Below are 7,141 nucleotides of genomic sequence, written 5' to 3'. Positions count from 1 at the left end.
GAAAAACATTAGGGGAATGAAACTTGGTATCATCAACTGAGTTCATATCGTAAATTAGCCACCGTAAAAAGTTTCAAAGCTGAGGTTTCGAGCTTAAGCACTTTGGCAGAACAAAGCTTTGCACTAGAGAGGGAGGATAAGTGTAACTGAGCTGACTGATAAGCTTTGAAAATATTATGGCCCTAAGTATCTTTCTTTTATGAGAAATACAAGTTGAAAGTTAGGACAAATTTATCCAATATTCTTAAAAAATTTTCGTAATTCATGCAATGCATTTTTATCAATAGGGTTATCTCATAGATCAAGTATTTAATTACCGAGGTGTAAAGCTGTTTATTTTCCTTGTGATATTCATAGGTTCTGTTGGACTGTTATCATACTTAGATGTGTTCAGGATTTAGAAATGGTTTTTTCCACGCCTTTCCACTGTTTCGCTTTAGTTATTTATCGTGTCCCGAAATTTAAATTCATTGCTGTTATATTTCTTTTATGTTTTCTTTGGTAAGTGTTTATGCTTTTGCTCTAAGACAACTTCTTTAACCAAGAGGGGTCACATGGCACAGTTGTAGAGCTAGGCAGAAGGAGGGCACTATCAACATGTGACCACATCTTAGAAATGTTGAATTGAGTGATGGTTACAGTACTAAACACATCATACAGTCCCGCGGACGCTGTAGTAACGAGTAAAGCGTGTATTTAAGAGCTAAACGCGGTCTGTCAGTGGTTCAGGAACGTCTTAAAGTACAGCTCAAGACAGGAATCAATGCCCCTAAGAGATTTGTTTAATCAGTAAAGAAGAACAAAGAAAATCATTTCCGGTGTCTGTCCGTCAATCATGTCGCCTAAAGTGTCACACAAGCTATATGCAGTAGGAGTTTACTGCTCCTGGAATGGCTCAGAGTTGATACAGGAGAGGAGAGAGTTGACTTGCTGCATGACGTAAGGATAGCTTAGGCGCTGTGTAAACAGAATATAGAGCATCGTGATGTATCATGGATATTTGGTCAAGAGAAAATTTAGAAAATTTTCAAAAAGTTTCTTTTAACTTAAATAGGACGCGATAGACTGGCGAACGTGGGACAACCACAAACAGAATTCAAGATTCCTTTAATTTTTTTTTTATCTCGCTAAATATTCGTTAATGTTATGAAGAGCGGCTCACACGGCTCGCTTTCCAAGCCACGCCGTTGGAGGGGATTTCAATGATTCCAAAAGTAAACTAGATCGTAAGTGTGTAGGGCCGAAACCCGATGAGAAGCCAAATACAAATTTGGTTGAAGGAACCCGTTTTAGCTTCAGTTGTAGTATAACAGCTATTTACGGGTAACAAGATAGAGAAAGAACAAAAAGTAAAAGAAAGAACTCTAAAACACATCACAGCTGAGAACAAAGCTAATAACTAAGGAAGATTCATGAACAGTTATCATCCTTTTCCGCCTCGGACATCAAGCAACATTTCTTTTGAGAAGTTGAATGCTGCCGGGACGCGATTGAACTTCTCAGTACTCAATAATCACGAGCAACATTTTATTCAACAAAAAATTGTTCAAAAAGAGCTTTAAATTGTACTCTTGCTGATACCAGTCAGGGATTTCTAATGCTCACATTATCATTCGTCGGCGAAAGGAAGAACTTAAGGCCACAACAGCCTATTTAAATGTCTGCAATGAGCAACATAGTATTTTTCATAGCGAAATATGTTTTTCAACAAAGGATTCTTTGAAAAGGCTATAAATCTTCACGCCAGCATTCCTTGATTGCTTTCTCTTTGTTATGCTTTGTTTTGTTTCATTTTTTGGGCTGACAGCAATTCTCATTCCAAAAAATTACAATCATTCTTGAAATTTTGCCATCATCTGTTTTTTTCATTGCGTTCATCGACGCTTGAGAAGTTGCTTATTGTGAATATTCATCGAAAAAGCTCTCAACCACTTATGATTGCTAAGTTACAAGCTGCCAATATGTCTTCGATCATAACAGCAGTTTTCAAAGTGACTATTGGATGGTTTGTGGATAAAGGCAGATATGAGGCAGTAAAAAAGCTTAAAGATGGCGACGTAACAGATCAACAGTTTTGCGGCATCATCATGAGAGAAATCGATGACATGAGGTCCAAGCTGGATGGATTATCAAGGAAAGATTTGCTAGCAAGTATTAGCTTCTTTAGAGAAGGAATCGAGTTGCTGTATGAAGCATTTGAAGAGACAAGGTCGAGGAGTGAGTATGGCGCGGATACAGCACAAGCGGCTTGTAATAATAATAATAATAATAATAATAACTTTATTTAAGTGTCAGCGTATTTAGCACTGCTGTGCTAATTGGGGACACTGTAAATAAGGAAACAAATATCGTAAATGAACAGAAACTCGTTAAAAACCCCAACTGGTAGGAGGCAGACCAGTTGGCTCTTTACAAAGCGTGCAGGAGTTGAATTCGGGGCCACCGAAGACAAATCAACATAGTGGCAGGGAGGAGGACTTGAACCCGGGACCTCCGGCTTACAAGTGCAGCGCCCTAACCACTAGGCCACGCTCGCCTCCCCTTTGTACGGAAACTGTGTCGCTCACTGAAGGAATGAAAGACTTGAAGCTTACTGAATCTGCCACAAGACAGCTTACCAATGCAAAGAAGAGATTCGAACGTGCTCGTGAAATGGCAACAATTTCTTTTTCAAATAAAGCGCTATCAACAAGTGACCGCATCTTAGCAATACAGTACCGAGTGATGGCAACAGTATTGGAAACAATAGACCATCCCGTGGATGCTGTAACACCATGTAAAGTGTGTATTGAAGAGTTAAACAGTCTGTCAGTGGTTCAGCAAAGTCTTCAAGAACAGCTCAAGACAGGAATCAGGGCAGTGAAGGATTTATTTAACAAAGAAGAACGACGAAAAGTTATTTCCGGGGTCTGTCTTGTCAATCGAGTCGCCTACGATGTCACACAAACAGTATCCGTTAAAGAACCATTGCCACAGTGGCCCATGGTTGATACAGGAAAGGAGAAAGTTGATCTGCTGCGAGACGAGAGAGTAACAAAAATACTCTGTAAACAGGGTAGGGAGAACTGTAGTGTATTATGGACACTTGGTCATGATGGCGAAGGGGAGCACGGGTTAATTTATCCGCGTGCTATCGCTACCAACTCAAGTGGGCATTGTCTTGTAGAGGACGACTTGACAATCAAGGTGTTTGACAACAGTGGCAAGTTTGTGCAACGTTTCAGACTTCCTCCTCTTATTGATAGCAGCGGTAAAGAGCAATCGATTTATATTTGGTCGGTTCGCTTGGCCACAGACATGGATGACAACATTTATGTGCTGGTCAGAGAAAAGAGTCGTGAGGACCCATACTGGATTTTTAAGTTTAGCAGAATCGCCGACCAGCATCACAAGTTTCGCGTCAGGACAATGGGCTTCGACTTTCACCGGTGTGAACTGTCAGTCAGTGATAGTGGTACAGTGGTGGTACTGAATAGTAACCGTAGCCAGAAATATTGGATTGTGGATGTTTATGAGACTAATGGTCAGTTCGTTTGCAGTTTTGGAGAAAAAAATCTTGAGTTACCCGTACGACATCACTGCTGTTAGTGATGGCAGAGTTATGGTGATGGAAAAATCGGTTCCGGAACGTGTTCACATATTTAGCATACTAGGTGACCATCTATACAGGTTTGATCTTCAGTTGCCTCTAAATTTTCTAAAAATTGCAGTTCACAGGGAAAGTCAACAAGTCGTCGTGGTCGGTGGTGATAAATATTTATCAGACCTCCTGAATATAAGAATTTACACTTAAGATGGTGAGTTTGTGAGAAGTGCTCTTATCCATATGGTGGAGTCCATTCTGTCTTTGGATAGGATTGCAGTGACCACTGAGGGACGCATTGCAATAGTAACCCGGTTTAAAAATTTGCTGACATATGAAGTAATCATTATTTAAAATCAAGTTTAGATTACAGCCTAATTACTAATAAAGATTAACTGGTGCCTTGAGTCAATAATCATGCAATTAACATAATAAGTACAATTCCTTTATTTTTTCACATGCCATGATGTAACTTAAGACTAAAGTTTCATGCCCAAAATGAAAGCTCTTATAGCCTCAACTTATTAACTTTTGATGCGTTGGAATTTAACCGAACAAATGCGATGTAGTTTTGAAATTTTCTTGGAAAATAAGTATTACATCATTGTATCATGTACTTTATTGGTGGCTCCAAGCTTAGCTAGAGATATGATGCCAATTTGGCAATCATTATTAAAATCGCACATTGTAACTGCCATATATCTCCTAGTAATGGAGGAAATACTTTTTTCATGTCATGGCAAGGTGACACGTCTGACACAGCAATAGGCTGAGATATTTGTTTATTCTCATTACCTGTTTACTGGATAATGTATGGATATTGTAAGGAGAAGCTGAATGTGATTCTCTTCTGTGAGTGAAAGCGGCTGATATCCAGTCTCTCTCACATGTATGTGCGTCATTTTATATTTTAATCATGGTGTTCCTATCTTTCGATAATTTTATCTGTCTTTTCAGCATAATGCATGGACTGTTACTGCAATGATAGGTCCAGTGTTTGCTTTTCTTGTGGAATGTTTCATTTATCAAATGTAGTATTTTATTTGGCTGTTGTTTCCGGCGTAACATTTTTCAAACAAGACAAATTTCTTCAGTGAACCTTGTCGCGTGGCAAAGTTAGATAGTAAAAAATTAGCACAATGATCCTTGGAGATCAAATCAAACTTGTCAGTAAATGTTAATAGCTGGCAGATCACGTGGGTGAGATGATGCGATTCCCTTGCTCTGCTTGGCTACTCAAGCAGGCAAGAGGGAACCCTTGCCCGCTTATGAGAAGTATAATTTTTTTGTATCTAGTGGAAACTGAAATATAATCAATTATCATTAAATCTTACCACTTGCTGAATTTACTCTTGTTTTCCCTTAGGTACTTCTTTTTTTATATAATTTGATGAACTTCGAGTACAACTCTTGCCCCACAGCCTCCAACTTCCCGTACCGCGTTCTCCCGCCTTCCGTGCTTTTGCAGAATGATTCATATCACAAACGTTTACATTTTTGAGCGTTCAGTATAAGGGCTGGTAGACCGTTAGAATTTTTTAGATTGTATAAATTTAGTTTTACTGCCAATTCAAAGGGTCTACTATTAATGAAAATTTGCAAACGCATGTTGATGTTTCCAAACTTTGCCGCTTAAAGGGTTGCAGCAAGATGGTAGAGAGAAAAAAAGCACGAGGGCCGGTTAATGAAACGAAAATTTTAGACACAGCTACTGCCTCATTTTACTTGGCGTGCTATTTCACTCGCTAACGTGCCATTTTACTTAGTGCCGAGCTCGACACTCTTCTTCCTTCCATGTAATACGCGCGTTTGTTTTTATCGTGCGATTCGAGCAAGTTACATTTTAATAAGGCAACCGCTGCATGCAGTACGTTTTTTTAGAGAAATGGGGAAGATAACGAGTATGTAATTAAAATTACCTAAGCAATAAACTGATTTACAAATCTACAGGGAGGTTCATCATGCTATTATATTTAAATCGGATCACTTCCTTTTGTATTGGAAAACATTGCTGATACTCTAAGGTTTTTTTTAGAAAAGATTACAATAAAGCTCAAAAAAAGTCACTGTTTTAAATTCATTGCACCGGAAAGATAAACGAGTAGAGAGTGGAAATAACATGGCCTTTCTATACACTGCAAAAGTCTTTCGTCACGCAGTAGATCAACCTCGTGATTACGTGACCTAATTGTTTTGTTCATTTGATCGTCCCAGTTGTTTTCTTGGATATACCCACCCCTAAAACTTTCTTGAAGCCCTCATTAAGTGCAAGAGACGGGATATAATTAAATTAAATTGAACTTGGATAAAGCTATGATATGAAAGGTAACCTTTTGGTTTATGAACCTTTTCATTTCTTTGTTATCAAAACTATGAAGTGAACGTTAGGGAAAAAAAAAGGAAAACCCTTTCAAACAATCTTAAAAATGTCGGTGATTTCAACAGAACTTTATCTCAAACGATTATCACTCGGCGACCCAGACAGATTCAAAAGGTAATCACCTTAAGATTATTTAATTTTTTGCCGATTAATTTGTGGTACTAAAGACAAAGAAACTGAATTAAACCTTGGCGAGTGAAAATCAGTGAAATGAATGGAGACTGAGTGACGTAGCAAGTTTTTTTAAGAGTTTCTGACAAAAACCGCTTTTTCCCCATTCCTCCGCGTTGAAATCTTTGGTGGAGGCTTAGTCTAACGAGAAATACATGCAGTAACTTAGTTATGAGATGCCCCACACCATTTCCAATCATCTCTAATTTATGATAAAGAGAAATATTTTGTTACCCTTTTAAAACAATTCTGAGTTGATAAAAGCCACGAGAGAGAAGAATGAATAGCTATTGAATAATAATTGCGATGTTTTTGTGTTGTTTATCAGTTTGAGTTCATCTTGTGAGTTACGGCACAGTTATTCATTGTCATCATGTGATTATTCACATATATTGAGTTTCTAATCAATGATCAGGTTTAAAACTGTTTATTTCTGTTGTGACTATTTATAGCTTCTGGTGGACTGTTATCATTCTTGGACATGCATAAAAGCTGGTACTGATTTTGACCAGCATCTTTGACTGTTTCGCTCCATTTGTTTTGCAGTTGATGATGTTTGCGTAGTATTCGAAGACAACTTCTTTAACCTCAAGGGTCACAAGGCCCATTTTTTAGGCCAAGTAGAAAGAGGAGACTTGAGTAAATATGAATATAAATTAAACTTTTAGATTTATGGAGCTTTAGCACACCTCTTAAGAAATTCAAGAGCTGCACAATGGACATAACAATAAATTCTCCCCGGCAGTTTTGCCAAGTTTACCCAACTCAAACAAAGCCACCAGTCATTCCGTTAATTTCTGAAATACCAGCGCGTATAGCAAAGATGAGAGTAGTGTGAAGATTGGTGATAAGTTGAAAGAGTGGCTCAGTAAATTTATTCCTCGAGTTTGCAGAGACTTGGTAGAGGCAAGAGGCGAGAGGTGATTATGACTTGGGCCTTCTACAATGAAGAACCACTTCTGTCGGAGGCCAGTTTCAGTCGCAACGCAATTCGTCATATAGAGCAG

General features: G+C 38.4%; 1 pseudogene; it reads left to right on the top strand.

The window, feature by feature from the left end:
* Window positions 1-1,961: 1,961 nt before the first annotated feature.
* LOC149040285 (uncharacterized) lies at window positions 1,962-3,937 on the top strand (annotated as a pseudogene).
* The last annotated feature ends 3,204 nt before the right edge of the window (window positions 3,938-7,141 follow it).

Source organism: Pocillopora damicornis, chromosome 9 (genome assembly GCF_964200805.1).
Source record: "Pocillopora damicornis chromosome 9, jaPocDami1.2, whole genome shotgun sequence".
In the NCBI taxonomy this organism is placed as follows: Eukaryota; Metazoa; Cnidaria; class Anthozoa; order Scleractinia; family Pocilloporidae; genus Pocillopora; species Pocillopora damicornis.
Note: the sequence above shows the minus strand (reverse complement) of the source record. Positions and strands in the feature narration are given on the sequence as shown.